General features: G+C 45.5%; 1 long non-coding RNA gene across 1 annotated transcript in view; it reads left to right on the forward strand.

Annotated features, from left to right (window-relative positions):
• The window catches only part of LOC125945218 (uncharacterized), a 36,656-nt gene extending 17,044 nt beyond the window's left edge, over window positions 1–19,612 (forward strand). The window contains exon 3 of the long non-coding RNA XR_007466703.1: window positions 19,534–19,612. This is a non-coding gene — a long non-coding RNA (uncharacterized LOC125945218). The remainder of the gene's footprint in view (window positions 1–19,533) is intronic.
• The last annotated feature ends 513 nt before the right edge of the window (window positions 19,613–20,125 follow it).

Here is a 20,125-nt window from a genome sequence, read left to right on the forward strand (position 1 = left end):
TGTATGTAATGCGTCAAACAAGACAAATAGACATGTTGCGCAGTCACACATAGTAGTAACTTTACGCATAGAAAGACAGACGATTCAGGCCAGAACAAAACTATGATCACAGAAATCGTGATATGTTCCCGAAGGACCGCCTGCTAGGCTAGTTGGTGTAACATGGTTACTTTCAGTTTGGCAGAACAGTTTGGTTCTCCTAGAAGCTGACAAGGAAAGTGGATTTGTTGTGATGCCGAAAGGCACGTTCAATGAAAAAGCCCAAGCGGCAGTGGACAAGAACTTTGTGGCTGTTTAAAAAAGTGCAGTGAGGGTTAAGACTAAGTTCATCAAATTTTGTAAGGACTTGGAATTGAATGATCTTGCTAGTGCTATTAGAAATAGTAAGGGGAACAGTATGAAGGTTTTCTTTTCTGCAAAAACACATAAGGTAGATGTCCCTTTCAGAACCATTGTGAGCGAAGGGGGGGCTTCGCAAAAGAATGTTAGTCAGTTTTTACTGAAGAGCCTTAAGTGACTCACGGTTGTTGATCCTTTTCGCGTGAGAAGATTTGAAGAAGTTACCGAATATGTGAAACACAACGAGAGTATAGATTATGGCTTGTCTGTCGACGTTGAGGACTTGGTTTATTCAGTACCTCAAGATAAGCTTTTAGTTGCTGTTAGGAAGTGCATTGAACAGAGTGGCGAATGCGATTTCCAAAACTCTCCTTGCTTGTCGGTTCATAATTTAACGATTTTAGAATTTTATCTTAGTGTAACATTTATTGTTTTAAACGAGCAGCCTTTTCTGCAACGTAGACGAGTGTGTATTGGGTCTTGCGTGGCTCCGATTCTATGCGACATATTTTTAGCTGATTTGGGTAGTGTGCTTGATTTGGCTTTTAATGGGGAGAAGGTATTCAAAGTGTTTCGGTACGTCGATGACTTTTTAATTCTTTTAAAGAAAGAGGACGGTTTCACTGCCCCTGGGAGTATTTTAGATGTTTTTATTCAAGATGGGCAGGGTTTAAATTTCACTCATAAATTGCTTGGAACTGATTGGTTACAATTCCTGGATCTCAGGCTAAAATTTAGTGTAGGCCATGTTTGCTGACAGTACCTCCCACGGGTTAAGAAGTGTCCCCTGCCTTTTTACTCTGCCCACTCTAAAATAGTAAAAAGGGGCATCGCATTACAATGTATGGATGCTGCGCTCCGTAAGTCATGCCCGCATTCAATGCAGCATAGATTTGAGAATCAGATTGGTCGCCTTTTAGCAGCGGGATTCCTTGAGTTGCTTGTTGTTGCTTGTTGTTGCGGTGGCCGAGTCTCTCCTGCAGAGGGTAAAGAACAGAGCTGGAGCGGAAAGGGCTGAGACCCAGTGATGGATGGCGAGACCCGTAGCCATGCCTTATATGCATCAGGTCTCGCACAACCTGAAGAAGGTCGCGAACAGGCATCGCATTCCTGTGGTCTTCGCGGCTCCTAATAAGCTATCCAGGCTCTGCCCTCGAATTTGCGGTGACAGGAAAGAAGGTTGCCAAACAAGCCAAGATAGCCGCTTCGTGGGGTGTGCGACAGGCGTGGTATACTCCGTCCCCTTGTTGTGCGGGAGGGCGTACATCGGCCAAACCGAACGGTGCATAAACGACAGTCTCAGGGAGCATGCGCTCAAAGTTAAGAAAAAAGAGGACAAGTATGCACATTTGGTTGCCCACATCATTACGTGTGGTTGCGATGCACGATTTTATGAGACCACTATCTTAGGCAAATCAACAAGCTACACGGCTCGAGTGGCTCTAGAAGCATTCTACATCCACAAGAACTCGGATATTTGTATAAGCGAAGCGTCAATTCTTTTGCACAGTGCCGAACTGAACTATTTGAACTCTGTCTCCTCAGGCAGATAGTACTGTTAACTTTTTTAGATTTCTTTTTATCACCTCGCATGGGAAAGGGGCGTGACACAGGTGTACGTTGTTCACCTTATAAATCGGAGGGTTTGTTGACTGAAATAAACGGTTGGTATGATGGTGAGGACTTGGTGACCCAAAGTAAATTAGTGGCTTTGTAAAGAAAATTTGCTACATTTAAGCCGAACACCTTTTCTAATTGCGCTATGTCTGAAAGTAACTCGTGATATGCACTTGGGCCATGCGACGGTCGTGACAGCCCCATATGGGTAGATAATAGAGGAATAATGCAGAAATCAGTACGAAAATGTGTAATTTAACGGCCTGCAGAGCGGCGACAAATTTTCTGCACCCAAAATTAAGGAACGGTATTGCTTCGGTTAAAAAAAAGAAGTAAAAGCGGGTAGCTAAAAAGGAAAGAAAAGACCAAACAAAATCCAAAGATGATGCGGCAAGTTAAACTACCCAATATCCGAGCGTCTTTGCTGGAAAACGCCGCGAGGGCCGGGCTTTCAATAAACAAGGTCGGTAAAATTGGTTATTGATGTCCTTGTAGTTTTAGTTTTCACACAATAATTTTGATCATGATGCTACCTGTTTGAATAAGCGACGATAATTTCTGCAGTTTTAGAAACTAATGAACAGTCATACGTTTTCATAATTACGCGTTTATGGTCCTGAAGGAACAGAACCTTTACTTGCATTGATTTTTGCCGCTTCGCTATCTAAACGACAAACTTCACTCGGCGGGGAAGTTTAGTGAAGCGGTCAATGACTTCGGACACGTTGATGCCGACGTCTCTGTGGACGTCAGCATCCTTGTCGAGCCAGACCTTGTCGTCTGCAAAAAAGAACCGCCTCAAAAATAGGCCGTTAACTTTCTTTTGTTTTCTCTTATTTTACTTTGCCTGCCTAACCATGTGTTCCTCAGACATTGTAGAGCGTAAGTAGTTTGCTAGAATCTGAGGCCGTTTCTACACATTTGCATAGAACCTGCAGTCGCAATGAGAGAGGGCATCTATTCCGGTGCTAAAACCTAAAAGTACTCCTTCGATGTCGTTGGCATCCTTGTTTAGGTACCTTGGACAAACAGTAAACTGTTGGATACCGGCAATATCCGTCGTTTCGTCAGAAAATATGGAAAAGCAGCCTGCACCATTTACTTCTGCATCTAGGCTTTCTTTGATAATTTCACCACAAATTTCTATAATTTGGTTTTGTACATCTGGGCTCAAATGCGAGGTATTACTCGGGCAACATCCAAATGGTTCTTCAGATATGTATCTCCACAATCAGCTCGCAAATGAAGAAGCGCTCTGAAAATACCAATATTTTCTGAGGGGATTTGCTTAAATCCATAGGACCACTGTCCCTATGGCCACGGAGTGCCAGACCTTGTTGTCCGCAAAAAAAAAGAACCACCTTAGTAATAGGCCGTTAACTTTCTTCTGTTTTCTCTTATTTTACTTTGCCTGCCCTGGTCCAGCTGATTGATCACATCGGGCGCCCTTACTGAAAATGTTTGGCGAAAATTATCAGCTGCCAGCTGGCAGTCACGCTCATATTTAGTATTTTCGTGTGTGTGTGGAAGATTGCGAGCGCGGGCTTCCATTTCTGAAACGGCTCGGACACGAGGGCTCCAGTGCGCGCATGTTAGCTCAAGTTTATAAGAACATTAAACCCATAAAGTTCAAGAATTGAAAATCTAAAGCACGCCTTTGGAAATGTCAGTGCACCTTTCGCGTCATAAGTTTATGAGAACTTTATACCCATAAATTCCGGAATTGAATTCCATGCGCTCTGTAGATTCCCCGACCGCTGCGAGATGCCGCAACGCACCCGCTCGCTATCGAAAAACCCTTGAAAGTTTGTGCTCGGATGGGGCTCCTTGCGTTATGTGAGTCCAGATGCCAAGGGCGTTGCGACAAAATCCGGCCCGAGTTCGCAATGTGCGTGCCGAAATGTCTATTCGACCGTGAAAAAGACATTGTTGACAAAAACCAGAATGATTCCCGGCGCCGGTGGTTGTTTTGGTCGTTTTGTTTTGGACTACCCCTACCGCTACTACTATTACATTATTATTAAATAATTATTATAGCGGAAGTACAACAACAATGAACGCTTTATACATGAGATCCAACGCAGTGTTTTAGCATAAGTGATGCGAATGTTCCATTACGATTATAGAAAATTTTTCATGTGTTTCGATGCAGATTGATAGTGGAATCAACATTCTCTGGCTTACTTATCGTGATTTTCTTTCATTTACCATAAACCACATCTCCACTATTAAATCTCTTAAGCAAACTTTAGTGGACCCTGGGCTTGGGCTCCCGTGTACTGGTGAGGGATAGTGCCCCTGTATACGCTGGGCCTCTCTTTTCCTCGCGCCACCGGCACCGTCGTTGGGCGAGCGTCGTCACGCCGTGACAAGTGATATAAGTCGTTCTACTCGGCACAGAGCAGAGAACATGGAGGAAACAACGCCGGTGTACCACTTGCTTCAGCTCTTGTGCCATCCGTACCGGCAACAGCGCGATCACACCACGGCGTCAGGAAGCACATCTGGCCGCTTAGGCCGGAGCAGTGGTCTCGCTCCTATCGCGTGCACTCGAGCAGTATACACGCTCGCAAGAACTATCTGCGCTATCTGCACCAACTCTGAGCATGACGGGACGCCACGCATGCACCGCGCTACGCAAATCGCAATGAAAGTGGGAAAGCTGTTCACTCTGTGCCGTACAGACGGACCGTTGTCGTCTACAGTAGTCATTAATGCGAAAGCATTACATGAGCTATGAGGCAGAAAAGCTGGCGTCGTCCACAACGAGTGGTATCAAAAGTCAATGTGAAGTCATCAGCGTCTTGAATGAAATCAGAAGTAATAGAGAAAGTAGTAAATGGTATGACAATGGTAATTAGTAGTAATTACGGGTAGTTGTTGTGAGTTAAGGTGAATTACAGTGAAGCGAATTAAAGTTACAAGTTAGAGTAGGGTGACTTAAGGTGGAGTCAAGTGAATTAAGGTGAAATAAACTGAATTACAATGAATTAAATTTGGTTAAGGTGGATTAAGGTGGATCACCATATTAATTTGTAGCTACTTGGCGATGAGTTCTGAATGGTTGTGGTCTGGTGATTAATGAACGCAGAGAAAAGAAAGCGAAGGAAGGATCGCAAAACAGGTTGTAATACTTAAGAAGTCTTTATTGGTAATGACTAAGAGAAGTCATAATGCTTTCGCATTCAAATCACGTAAGGATACTTAAGGTACAATTTTTTGCGCATGGGCCGCCACAGGGCTATTGCTTGAAACCCCACCGCGCCTCTACCCGCCATAAAATTCTTTGCAGTAAACCTTCTCTGTGATAGCGTTCATGATCCACCAATAAACCCGCCATGTTTGGCTACGTCATAGTGCACAGCTATCCCTTTAATATCAACAATCTTTTTAATCTTCGGTGCGAACGTCCGTCACATCCAATTATTTGCAACGGCAGCCCCCGCCACATCCGAGTTTCACCCCACCGCCCGTATATTTCGGCCGGCAGCATACTGCACTGTCAATGCTTGAAGGGGTCTCCTGCGTCTCGGCGCGAAGCTCCCCTCGCTAGAAACCGGCGTAGTTTCTGCGCGCGCTAAGAGTGCATGTTTATTTCCCCTTAAACACTACGATTAGCAACATCTGGGTTTAAAAATTTAATTAAAATATAGGCTTTTACGTGCAAAACCACGATCTGATTATGAGGCACGCCGTAGTTAGGGACTCCGGAATAATTTGGACCACCTGGGGTTCTTTACGGTGCACCTAAATCTAAGTACACGGGTGTTTTCACATTTCGCCCCCATCGAAATGCGGCCGCCGTGGCCGGGATTCGATCCCGTGACCTCGTGCTCAGCAACCCAACACCATAGCCACTCAGAAACCACGGCGGGTCGGAACAGATAGGAAATTGAAATGAATCACATGCATCAAAGTTTGCATTGCGAGTATTATGAAGTACAGTTTCAGTTTTTTTTCTTGCAATTTATGATATATGACAGCCTTTGTGATGACTTCAATTTCCTGTTTTACGTTTAGGCTACTGACACTGCACAAACTATATTTTTTTGTCATAATACGGAATACAGGCACCAGAGTGCGGCTCATAAACACATCGGTATAATGAGGAGTAATTTGTGGATACATTTCTCGCTATGGATAATATAGGAGCTCCTTTCTCGCAAATATGTGTCTTGGGTCAGAGCGCTTATGCTGAAAGTGGACTGATTGTCCGCGCTTTCCGTGGAGCTACCGAAGTGACTGTGAAAGCCTTTCGCTCTTTAAAGGTGTAAGCCTTTCGATGCCTGGCGCCTGAATTATACAGAAAGAACGTGCTCGTCCGGAACCAGAAAAGTCGCAAGCATCATGCCAAGGTCGGGATTACCCTTCTACGGGTTAGTCGCGTCCTTGACAAAAAAAGAAAAACCGGGGAGTAACAAGTCATTTTTAACGACGGGCTGTCGTTCTTATCGTGATCACACATGACGACTTGCGCCAACGTACCGCGCTTTGTCAGGAAGCTGTGATGGTTCATTCTTTAGAAAGGGTATTTATTTCTTCCGCAACGTAACTTACGTCATCGGGGCACATTTAAAAATATAAAGGTCACGAGTCAGGCAGTGGTACCTACGTGAAATGAACGCCCGAGAAAGATGGACTTGTAGTCACTTTCTTTTGGAAACGCTGATAACGTTGCAGTTTAAAGCACAATAGAACTTCGTGCACAATATTTTTACCAAGAGCTTAACAGAAGGCTATTCAGTTGTGATATTATTAAACTTATAACTTTTTAGCAGAGACACTCTCACATGACTTCAAGATATATACAATAAAGGGCTCTGTAATTTCCACCGTGACTTAACCTATAGGTACGTTGCCGTACTTCATGTAATAATCCCAGTCAGCCTACTCACATATACCGCATTCTAATCACATCTACCATGGCCTCGGCTACATCCCAAGAAGCAATTGCCTACCTATTCTCATTGCTAAAGATTCGGTAGGCGTAAGACAGGCCAAAATTCGAATATGAATGCTCTGTATGGAATTAGCATGGAACCTTCAGTGATATAGAACGTATGCATTACACTCGAGTCTGTCCAGAAACGGGCAGTAACATTAATTTACTCTAACTATTCATTTATCATCAGTGTTAATAAACAAAAAGCATGCTGAGCTTCTATCGCTAGGTTTGCGTCGTGAAGTCACCTGACCTTGCACAAGTTCTACAATTCTACGCTCTAATATTCCATCACAAAGAGCTCGGCGCTTGTCATCACGTATAATCTAAAAAGCAGCCTTGCCTTCAGAACGTATAGTCAGCGTCCAAAGCTTTCGCACGCCTGAAGCTGAAAAATATTATATTTCTACGCCTGAGGCACGCATCGTGGCATTCGGATTTACAGCGTATACTGGTCTAGAGTAAACAAAACTTTTGCATAATTTTACTGGCTGTGAGCGTAGCTGCGTTGAAAATGAACTTATTCGCAGGATCTCGGCCGCGTAAACTTTTGATGCTGACTGTGCCATTGAACACCTGTATTTTCTTTATTCTGCACACATTTTTTAATGAATGGCCTTCCAGCCAACGTCATGCAATGCTTACACCTGGTTAATTTTCAGGACAGCCATCACAGACATGACGTATTAAGTGGAACTGAACTATTATGTAGAACGTCATTATTATCACCAATGAGGTGTAATAAATATGTAAACAAATAAAGGATAATAACATTGCCTATGAAATTTTACTCAAATCTCAGGACTACTTCAAAATTTCGCCTGTTCGTCTTGTGTACCTCGCTATGCTTTCTAGGAAACTGAAAGGGCGAAAATCAAGTGTGAAATTGACATGTCCTGTGGCACCATGGCAGAAAAGAGAAGGTTTGGCTTAGTGGGACCATATGAAAGGTTCAGCTGCCATTGTGCTACTCACACACAAAGAACGACACTTTTGTATTTTATTTATAGGCAGTAGACAAAATGATAAATGATGCTCAGTGCACGCTGGCGTGATCATGACAAAACGACCGTACCTATATGGGTCATAAACGATTCTAATAAAGTAACATTTCTGCAAACCGTCACGATCCTTTCTCATGTTTATTCAATTGTTCAAACATGTTAAATTTAGGGTAGGAGAATATTCTCACAGAATTACTAAAGAATTGCACCAGTAATTATATCATGGTGCTGTGACCTGATTCAGCAATAGAGTTAGTCAAGAACAGAACAGCAGAATGCTATATGGCAACTTCGGTAATTGTAGCCGAAAACAATGTCTTCTTGCACAACTTTGTGGGCATAATTCAAAAAGGGTGTGGTCTGTGATTGGAGTCGTTCTCTATTTTTACACGACAGGCTACATTAACACCTCCCAGAGTCTTTTCGCATAATTTCCAATACTCCTCTGCGTAAGTTGTGGTAAAAGGGTAAAAGGATATTAAGACCTTTAGTATTTCTGGAATTTTGTGAAGGTATATGGGAATGGTTCAAATGATAAGAAGCGTGCGCTCCATATTGAGGGTAGAATGTTTATGTTTCGAGGTACTGGTTTGTACTAAGCAAACAAGCTTGTGCAATAATTCGGACAGCCATCATTTGCACCGAAGATCAGGTATACGCAAAAATTCTGCTTTGATATAATGCAAATATACTCAGTCAAATAGCTCCAACTGTATTCCTTTGTAAAGATACTACGTCTGGGGCTGCAGCCAACTTTTCTACTTCTGTGTCTTTTAATTGCACACACTGGACGCTATTTATTTTTGTGGTACGTTTCGAGCCGCACAAGAGTCGCACAAACACGCCTTTCCCAAGACATAGCTGAAAAGGCAAAATATTTCTTAGTAATGTCTTCATAAATATTCACCTTAAGAAAGAAATGAACTTTCAAAACACGTTACCTGGGTTTATCCTCCAAAATACAATATACCTAAAGCGCAAAAGATGTTTGGAAGCACGGTCGCATGTTCTCGAAACCAGCCAGCTATTTTTTTAGGAAGACGTTGGTACAGTACAAAGAAACCAAACAAGAACCGTAACCAAATGACCTGCATTTCGGAATATGGCGGAAAACCGCCAAACTAAGCAGCGACAAAGTGATAAGAAGAAGCGCGGCGAAGCTGGCTTCGAACCTGCGAACTCACGATCGTGGTATCAGTGATCTTGATCTGTGGTCGCTCAACACGCTCGGCTACCATTTCGAAGCGCTACAGTTAGCGAAAACTAGGTTTATGTATGTACCACAATAAATTCCGCGACCATGTTATGAAAACTGTGATATTGGAATGACTTCTTTGCCATTTCAAGAGCTGCTGCTGCAACTAGCTGAAAGCTGATTTATTGAAGTTGATAAATCCCCAGGAATACGTTAGTCAATGCAATAGGTTCATCGCAAATTGCTTTTTACTGGCCAAAAAAGCCTCCAAAATTTTGGCTTTTCAATAGACTGCCATACTTGAAACTTCGCCCGCAATTTGGAGCGCGTTTTCTGCCGTAAGTAATGGTACCACTTGCATGATATTTCGGGCTAAGCGCCTAGAGCCTATTTCCACGGGAATATTTAAAAAGATGGCTTCTATGATTAGTTATTTGAAAAAAAAACGACGCTCTCCCATAGAAAACGCGTATGTTTTCAGAGGCGGCCGCTAGAGGCGCTGTTCGGCGATGTCCCAAATTCCTGGTAATGTATAACAATTTTACACGCCTTTAATTTCAATATCTGTTTCTTTTAGGTTCATTGTAACTACTGAATGCTACATACTGGGGCCAGATTCAGAAAAACGTTCTCACGCTAAAACTGTTCGCAGAAGCAGGTGTCAGCCAATCGTGGTGCAGCACTTACGATCGAAAAGCTTCGTGAATTCGGCCCCTGGTGCTTTGTTTCTCTGTTTTAGATCTTGTCTGGTTTGGGTATCACTTCTTATAATGTTACCTTGAAAAAAGTTTTAATGCGTGTATACATCCTCCCCGCTATAATCCTCCTCGAGCGAATATGGGACTGTGTGATAAATAAATGAAAGGCTGTTCCAGTGAGTGAATCGTTCTGGTTCTGTTTTCAAGAAGGCTTAAATGTGCGTGCGATGAGGCGAAATTTAGTCACGTTGTTACGCAGGCTAATAACCAAAGTGGGCCAAGCAGCAATAAAACATATACGTACCGCCGCAAATATACACAGGCTTCAAGCGTTGAGTTGTACGAACAATGCTGAAATGTGTTCCTATAATAAAGTTTTACCGCATGGCCTGCATACTGGTTCTTGGTTCATTAAAGTCATGTTATTCTATTGATGGTCTAGTCGTATGCACGCCGTCATATGCAACAGCTGTCGCCTTGCGTCACCCTTGAATCACCTGTTAACAATAAGATTGTCGAACTTAGTGTGTCCTAGTGGTTTTTCCCTCATCCCTTTGGTGCGAGATATCATTTTGTAGTTGGATTCATGACCTTCTCGTTAGCGAATTTATTGTAAGGATAAGACCATGCCGCGTGCAGTTGGGCCTTTTCTCTGTGCTCTATTATGTCTGACTAGCGGCATTTTCAAGCTTAGTACATTAAATAAAAGAAGCAAATCAATGCAGCACTTACACCATTGAACATTGATTTGAAGAGCACAATTTTTTCATGTGCCAAGAAAATGACAACATAAGGGTGTGTAAATGGTGTCATGGCACTCAAAAAGCGCTTAGCATTTAACGAAAGTGCATCAATCAGCTGCTGAATATCGTATTTGACCGTTTTTTTCCCGAAGCTGTACACAATGCCGCCACACACGTCGCATTGCGGGAGAAGACGAATACTGTCGAAAATGTTAACAACTTCATATTGAGAATGCCTGAAAGAATGCCTAACCTGAAAAAAAAATTTTCTGTTGACTTTTTTCTAGCGCAGCATGGGCTAGAAAGAAAGCAAGTGCTAAGATCCAAAGACAGAGTTGATAGACTGTCACTATCCGCTTTCAAAAGCACGAAGCCAATTTGTCTTGTTTGTGGTAAGGTTGTGACTGTTATTTGACCGACTAGGGGGCTGGGACGGTTTTTTGGCGAGAAAACAAAAGTAGTAGCCCTGGCATTGTCCGATAAATGACCATACCCTGACAGTTCATGTCATGGCACGAGAGTGGAGCCACGTGTGCAACTTTCAACAAAAAACGGATACAGCGCAAAGGCTTGTAATACTCGCCTTCGCGCACTACCGTTAAATGTCGCACGTTTAATAAAAGGAAAAGAAAGATGAAGTAGCACTGTGCTTTTTGATCACCTCAGAAGGGGACTACTTCCAAGAACGCCGAACGCAGATGACTCTACCTACTGCAAAAATGTTTAGGTGTTTCCATCGAACGAGACAGTAACGTTATGTTAATGTATTGAGACGCTGCCCAAAACAAACAGGAAGAAAACAACAAGAGACGGGAAAGAGCGCACACTACCTAATACCACCATTTTTGGGCACTTGTACTTTGAATTCACATTTAAAGCAACGGTTTGCGCGAGAGAATATATCCATTTTTCCAACAAGGAATCGACCCACCACCAGAAACGCTCGTTCTGCGTGCTGATCTGCGCCATCCAATAGAAAACCGGATTTACAACATGTCTATGCCTCCGTATCCGCAGTGGCAGACACCAATCTGCTTTTTGTAAACTACACGCTGTGCCCCATTTGCTCGAAAAAATTATCGGCACTCAGTCGCAAGAAGACAGAACTGCGCCTGTTTTCGAAACTTGTATGTGTATTGCGCCTGGCTTGAGCTTATAAGTAATAATAATATTAACTACAATAATATTAACAATAAGGTCAATTTCGCCCGACAGGCGAATCACTGATTGCGACAGAAAGTTATTAGACAGCTGTGCAAACTAAGGTTAGTCGTTTTATCAGCTGCATAAACTGCTGTAAACATTCGCTTACAAACTAAATTAACCTGCACGTTGTCACGCGCGCACAATCACACACGAACACATCTCTCTCGATAAGCGCGGACACTCGCTGTCAGAACGATGGCGTGGGGGAGAGCGGCAGCAAGAGCGAGCGAATTGTCCATCGTGCTACTTCTAGCTTCAACGCGAACTAATTGCGCCGAGAATACACCGCACACGAAGGCATCAGGGGCACTTTAACGAAAAGCTATTCCAAACTGCTTCTATTCTATTTTTGCAATCAGGCCTCCATGATTGCTCAACTTCACTTGTCTTTCACGCAACGTAACGGAAAAATATTAGCGTAGCTTGCACGGGAGGCGCAATGCAACAGAGAAAGCGGAGCTGATGGGCACCTAGCTTGGCATGGCTTTTGAGCTAGGCTAAGCACTACCAAGTCATCCCCAGCATTTTCCGGAATTTATTGATCATTTATCGATTAGCTGCTGGTTGACTATCGATTGTCTATCGATGGCAGACTAAGCTTAAGTAGTCCCAACCATGCTTAGCTAGACATAACCAGGCTCAGCTTCGCCAGTTCACAGAGGTATGTGTCATTGCGCTTGGACCCTTTCTGCCTTACCGCCAGGATCGGCCCACAATTTCTGTTCGCAGGTTACGGACTAACGCTCGGCTTGAACAGCTCCGCTGTTAAAAAACCGCGAGACTATTATGTGAGACCGAACAACAGAAAAATATTATTTTTCGATTCTATGCCTTTTTACCATCAGCCATCCGCAATTGGTCAAAAATTTTCGGGCTGCGTCCACTTCGCCTGTCTGTCACCTGACGCCCAAAAACCGTGAAAAATCACTGCGTCAAAGTGGCGTGTACGCATTGAAGATGCATTATTACGCCGATCAAAACTTAATTTTCGTTTTAATAGCCAGACACTGCCCCGTTCCGACATGAATAGAACGTGGGTACCCGCCGATCGCTCTGGCACTGGCTAGTCGGAGCTGCCGTGGAAAATAGATTTATTTGCCTATATTAAAAATTTTCCGTGACATTATATGGTTGTCGAGTCCTTTCAGCACGTAAACGACATCGCTATGTCAAATTTTCTTCACTGAAGATTCGTGAAGATTCGGGGATGCGGCCTGCAAAACCCCGATGACCAGCATCAATGCACCCCAAAATGCAAGATCTGCGGCGGTCCGCACCTTACCGCGGGTAAAGAATGTGCGCATAAATTTAAGACGCCGTACATCGTTCGCCGACGACGCTTCGAGCGTGCCAGACAGCAAGAGCAGCTCCCCACACCGTCGATCGTTCGATCCTCCGATCAGCAAGCCTCATCCAGCCCAAGCCTTAGGGGCCGAAGACGCTCGCGCTCGAGAGGCCGATCCACAAGTCGACGGGGCTCCAGAAGTCGCTCTGCCTCAAGATCGCAACCCACGTCACCTTCTCGAGCGCACTCCAGCTCCAGAGGATGCTCCAAGTCCCGCACCGGGAGCGACTCGTCCAACAGGACACGATCCAAGACCCCCACCGGCGGTAAAGGCAAGTCCTCTCTAACGTGGGCTGATAGAGTCCGTGGCAACCAAACGCAGGCGTCCAACTCCCAAGACTTGCATCGTGCGTCTCACGAACGATCTCGAAGAACTTAGGCGTGCCAATGATAAACTTAGGAAAGAAAACGCTCAGTTCAAGCAGCAAATAAGTCGGCTAGGCGCCGAGATGGCCGAAATACGAAGATTAGCGCTCACACCGCCGGCTCCTCAGCCCGCCGCATGCTCGTCGGCCATGGGCACGGCGGAGCCCGCCCCCCTCCCCCCCCCCCCCCCCAAGACAGTTGCAGTGAAGCGTCGCGCCCTGGATGACTCAAGGGGAGACGAGATGGTAGAACTCCTTTCGGAGCTCAAGAACGCCATCTCCAACATTCAGACAGGTCTATCTCACGTACAAGAAATGATCGCGCACCCCCAGTTGGACCTGGTCGCCCTCAGCGCGAGAATACTTCGGCTGGAGGGGACAAGCCACGGATTTTTGCCAAGCACATCGACATCACAAGTCTCAAACTTGCACAGCGTCATTGCCTCACCGACTGAGGGTGCCATCCTGGAGGCGGCACTTTCGCAATCCAAGCCCAAACATGGATAACGGAACGAAGGTCATAATGTGGCAGTGGAATTGCGCAGGGTTCGTCAGCAAACGGGCGACCCTTCGACAATACCTAAAAAGTGTAAAGGATAAACCCCAAGTAATTGCCTTACAAGAAATGATCACATCATCTCTCATCAAGCTCCCCGGTTTCCTAACGGTGGCTCCCACTGAGGGGGGAAGGGGGGTCGCTACTCTGGTTAGTAAAATGTTCACGTGCATTCAGCGAGACCTCGGTCCCGCGGACAATGGGGTCGAGTACGTCATGACCGAACTCCTTGTAGACCCCCCTAAGCGGCGCTTAAGAAGAAACAGTATCTTCATACTCAATGTTTACTGCAGACCTAGCGTTCACAGAGCCAGGGTTGGTGGTATTCTCAAGAAGGCCGTGCATTTTGCCGGCTGTCAACCTCTAGTCGTCATGATGGATTTCAATGCCCAGCATCAGGCGTGGGGCTATCGCACGAATATGAAGAAAGGTAGAAACATATGGCACACGGCAACGGAGGAAGATCTTACGCTGGTAACCGATAAAGACTTTCCGACCAGGAGAGGGAACTCGGTGTGCCGAGATAAAACTCTGGATCTTACCTTTGTCAAGAACATGGAAAACTTCAAGTAGACCAACACAGCCATGGGCCTCGGTAGCGATCATTGCATCATCGAAGCGGTCATCAAGGTTGCCCGTAACAAGCCGAGGACCTTTAAGTTCACTGACGGGGACTTGTTCCGAGCCAACCGCTCCGAGCGCGCCCTCACCCCGGATACGGACCTAGACTCTTGGTGCGACGGGATAAAAGAAGATGTGGCTAGAGCCGCCAAGGAGGTGACAACCGATCTGGAGGTGGACAGGATGGACAGTAGGCTCGCGCATCTGTTGGAAGCCAAGCAGGCACTACTCGCACGATAGAAGACTCAGCGTCATAACAGAAGACTACGCAAGAAAATTTCCGAAATCAACAAGACGATGTAGGCTCATTGCAAGGTGCTATGCAAGCAGCAATGGGATGAGCTGTGCGACTCGGTGGAGGGCCAGCTCAAGACCGGTAAACGCTGGAGACTCCTCAGGTACCTACTACACGATGGTAACACCAAGTCCAACCAGAAGAGAGCTTTGGCGAAAGCTGTCCATTTGGCCACCGACTCGGCTCCAGATGAGGCGGTCATGGAGCAGCTCATAGACAAGTACCTGGCGGCCACGGACGATCCGCTGCCCCCCCAGTTTCTCGAGTACGAAGGGCGCGACGCGCCATCGATGGACGAGGATTTCACCGTGGCTGAGGTCAAGCAGGTTCTCGCATCCCTCAACGCCAGATCTGCCCCTGGGCCCGACGGGGTCACCAACAAAATGCTCAAGCATCTCGACGAAAACTCAATCGAGTTTCTTACAGACAAGATGAATGAAATCTGGCGCAGCGGCCGCATTCCCAAGAGCTGGAAAGCAGCCTACACAGTATTCATACCCAAGCCAGGTAAGGCGCCGAGAATCGACAATCTAAGGCCCATCTCCCTGACGTCATGTGTCGGGAAGGTGGGCGAACACGTCATGCTTAACCACCTCACTGACCACCTCGAGTCTAATGAATGCTATACTAACAACATGATTGGCTTTCGGGCGGGTGCCTCGCTCAACCCCAACGAGGAGGCACACTCGGCTGCACGAGGTATGACTGACCAGTGCGCCGGGTAATGCGTCCTCTCCTGGGCGACCCGAGCCTCTCTGCTCGTACAACGAGATCGGCAAACACAATTACCTATCAAGAAGACTCCTGCCTCTGCCGCACTCATCACTGTGCAGGGCCCAGGCAGTCACTCTCAGACTTCTACAAACAAGCACTTAACCGAGCCCTGCGGCACTGCACACAATGTACCCCGAACGGTTCCCAAGCCCGGACTACCCCCTGTGTGGTGGTTATGCGGACTTCGAGCATGTCCTGTGGGGCTGCGCCTCTGCCGGTCCCCCTTTCATCCAAGAGGAAATGATGACGCTTATTAAGGCCCAAGATCAGACCTCCCAAATCCTGGCAGTCCAGAGGGCCCGCGAGAGGGCCGTCAGGTTTGAACTGATGGTCCCCGAGTGGGCCTAGCTAGGGGACGTCGAGTTTACTCGCGCCTATCGTGGACCAAATAAAGTTCACTCACTCACTGAAGATTAGTTTTAGCTGCATTCTTACGTTTCCGTTGCACTGCTGACGTGATTTTCTAGCAGACACCGAAAGCTAAGTAAGAAGAAGCAGGGCAAACGTAGACGCCGGCAACACCCTCCTCATAAAGTTATCTACTTTCACTGCGCTAGCCCGGCCCCACCTTACCGCCTACACTTCTGCGTGCTCATCGCCCTTGGTCAGCCAATCAGGTAAGAAATATATGTTAAGTTAGGCAATGCTATTCCTTTTGAAAGCAAACAACAGTGACCTCCTATAAAATAGGAGAGCGTTTCAATAGCCTTCTCAAACAACGCTGTGAGTCACCGCACGATGCTTGCGTTGGCGGTTACGTAAATTGGACATCAGGAGATTGGAAGGAAAACAGATTGGAATAGTTTTACGTTATAGGGTCCCAGCCATCGGCCCGCCTAGACTGTACCCAGCGCAGATCGCATTCTAGATCGGGGCCGCGCGGCCGCGCTCAGCCGCGTCATACGTAGCCGCCACGGGAGTAAAACGTCCCCCACTTTCCCTGTGGCCTTGTGCGCGATGTAAGACGGAGCGCTCTCTCCTCGCCTTCTTCCCTTGCGCACGCGAGACTCACCCTCTCACCCTCTCACGCTTTACTTTACCCACACCAAACGGCGCGCGGCCACGATATTATCGCACTTGAACATTATACGAAACATCACGTCGACAACGACGGCGGAAATGTGCCTGGAGTGTCCATATACTTGCAATCGCAATAAAATTATGTGGATTCGACTCAGTGTGGGAAGCAGAGTAAGCGAAGCTTTCTCTGCTGTTTGCTTTGACTGACGATAGTACGCGGTGATCTTAACAGTGAATGTTTAATTTCTTCAGCACTTAGTGCAATGCGAGAGTGGTGAGTTGATGTTCTGCGTGCACCTGTTTGTCCGTGTAATACACACAATACACAGCGAGACGTGCTTGCTTGAGGTATTGTTGTGCGCCGTTTTTCATAACCTTCGAGATTGAGCCACCAGGCTTTTCAGATGAATCTGGCGCGCTTCCACTCGCACCGGCGACATACGGCATCCGGCCGCGATGTTATCGCACTCGGACTTCACACGGAACATCGCGGCGACAGCGTAGGCGACGCGGATGACGTCGGCGCATAAATGCGCCTGGAGTGTACATATAATTGTTTTCACAATAATGAAAAAAAGTTGTGTACGGGAAGTACCGCTGCCATAAACTAGAAGCTTGTTTCCCCACAGTACGACTGAGTTTGTGGAGAAACAAACGCATTGTATGTTTTCTTCGTATTTCCAAGCGATTTGGTGCGACTGCATTTAAAAGCCCGGAATCAGGTTAGTCATGTCCGAACGACCGTCAGACCAGTGTTTTGTTGCGCTACGAGGACATTGTAAGAGTCACCTTACGACAGGAAATATTCCCAACAAAGCGGGGCTCCGAGAAGTATTGTCAAGCGATTACCTATTTGCGCAGCTAAGCAATCGTGTGGCTCACAGCAGACCCTGCAACAATTGACCCGGTGTAGTTCAGCGGTAGCGGCTCCACTTTCTCAAACCTTCACAACCTTACCTTCACGTATAACGTGCGAGATTTGCGTACACTTAAGGCAGGCAGGCAGGCAGGCTTAACAGGCACGCATGAGTTTAGTTATACTGCCGAACTGAAAAAATAAATCACGCAGAAACTCCTGTGGGAGTTGCCTAAGTATGCACAAGCATTGTGGCGCTTCTTAATCGCCACGCATCCCGGTATCAATATCAATGTTACGAAATTTGATTCGACCTGCATAAACCCTTATTAACCCTTATCGATCGTTATCAACCTTATCGAACACGATCCGACACTTATAAACTACCAGTATACAATTGCTGAGGGGGGCATGCAATGTTTTATTCATGGTTCGGATGCTTGTTTTGAACTTGTTCTTTATTGAAACATGTGCTGTTCTGTGTATTGTATGGGTGACCTCAATGAATGTATGCGCGGTTCGCTTCACTTCGCTGAGCGCTTGTAGCCTCTGCCTTACGTGGTTATGAGCCACTGCATTCGTCCTACGTGACGGACAGGCACATTTCTCATTTAGTAGGCATAGAAATGCTTGTGCATTTAAAACTAAAATGGCAACGTTTATTAAACGAAGCGAAGCTGCTCATTTTTACTGTAACACGGGGACTCTCCTTTCCTCTTTATTTCGTTCCGTCACGCGTTCTATAGAACATAAGTTTTCCCTTTCAATTTTTTTACACTGATAATACTCAAGCCTTCACATTGTCGGCACATTGCACTGTCAAGTAAACACAAGTAACAAGTGCTCTATTTGGCGATGTCCTTTTGTGTCCAAAATTTGCGTAAAAGTAAATCTTTCTAAATACCTTATCTTTCTAAATACCAAATCAAGCACTTTACCATGCGCGGAAACTTGAGAAAAAGGAGCACGCGCAGCCGTTCTTAGTGCTTCGATGGCACTCCATAAAGCCATTTGGTGCGGTCCTTCTTGCAGAATGTGACACCATCATCTTTCCTTATACGCCAGGGTGCAAATATGCATCACAGCTGCACATTCGTGTCCATTTTTAGCATGGTCAACAAGCTCTTTCCCATCAATTCAACGGTGGACGAATTTTTTGCCCCTGTAAAGATGCTTTGCCTCATAGTAGCCAAACAAAAGCGCCCCAGGAAAAAAATTCAGCCAGCGGAATAAAAGCAAACTAGACCAACATATATAGAGAGACCTACAGTATGTGCCACTAGAGTGCAATTAGCGGATTGGTTTTTACTGTGCTGCAAATGACGTTTTAAAAATCACCCCATGCATTTTAAATGGGTCTACAAAAGTGCCCCAGGAAAACAATCCAGCCGGCGGAATTAAACTACACTCGACATATAGCTTGAGAACGTTGTCGGGATTGAGTGCCTAAAGTGCAAATCGCGAAAAATGAGCCATTGCTCAGGAATCAATTTTTAAAAAATGCTGCCCATAGAGTTACGCCAACCGCATCGCCCCAGGGTCGGCTTCACCGCAGTAGTCGATGTCCCAGATTGCTGGACTTGACTACTGAATTTACGCGAACGCGCTAGTCTACCTGGTGACCGTTTGCGAAACACCAAACAATTCTACGCTGCCAGCTACCTGAAAAATGTTTCGCACAACACTGGTTCCCCCAGTGCGTGTTTTCTGTGCATTTCTGTCACTCATAAATTTCGACAGGTGTTTGAATGATTGCTTAGTATTGACATATTAAAACTCGCTACACTGTACCTCACAAATTTATCGCCTTAAATCATCTTTTTTTTTAATTTTGACACAATAGCATGAAACGCCTTATGCACGAGATAATTTTGGCATTACTATTGAAGAATGTATTGTTACCTAATATAATTACGAATGACCTTCCAATCCACGTGATTTTGCCTTCTGAATTCAGGTGATGACGCTGCAACCACAAGTAACCTATGCGCCTTCCCTCCTCTTGCTCGGTCAGCGAAGCCTACCGTCAATTCAGTAAGTGCCGGAACTAAACATTGTAAGAATTTGCTGTTGCTATGAATAATTGGTGGAAGCCATGCTGTGAAAAACTGTATTTCCTAAATCATTAAAGAGCACAGAGCGACGTAATAGTAAACGGGGACCTCAAGTGCCTCTCTCATCGTCTATTTTATCCATGTCATAATTAAGCCAAAATTCTTTCACGTGGTAAATCTGGTGAAGAGTACATTTCTCCACATTTCATCAAGTTTCTCTTGTGTGGATGGGTAATAAAGGTTCATCCTCTATAAAACGGCTTGTTTTATTGTTCCACAACTATTACTTTTTTTAAATTTCTTCCTTTTTAAAGCTTAGAGATAGGAATGTCAGAAGAAGGAATGGTGCTTTCTATTCGGCTAGGAGGACAGCCTAATGTCTCACACATTTCGATTTTTTTTCTTTGTGAGAACATATATGTCAAAAAATTGAGAGGACGCTGAAGCTTCGCCTTTAAGAGTAGAACGGGATAGCGTTATCGGGACCCGCTCGCA

Source organism: Dermacentor silvarum, chromosome 4, assembly GCF_013339745.2.
Source record: "Dermacentor silvarum isolate Dsil-2018 chromosome 4, BIME_Dsil_1.4, whole genome shotgun sequence".
NCBI classification, from domain to species: Eukaryota; Metazoa; Arthropoda; class Arachnida; order Ixodida; family Ixodidae; genus Dermacentor; species Dermacentor silvarum.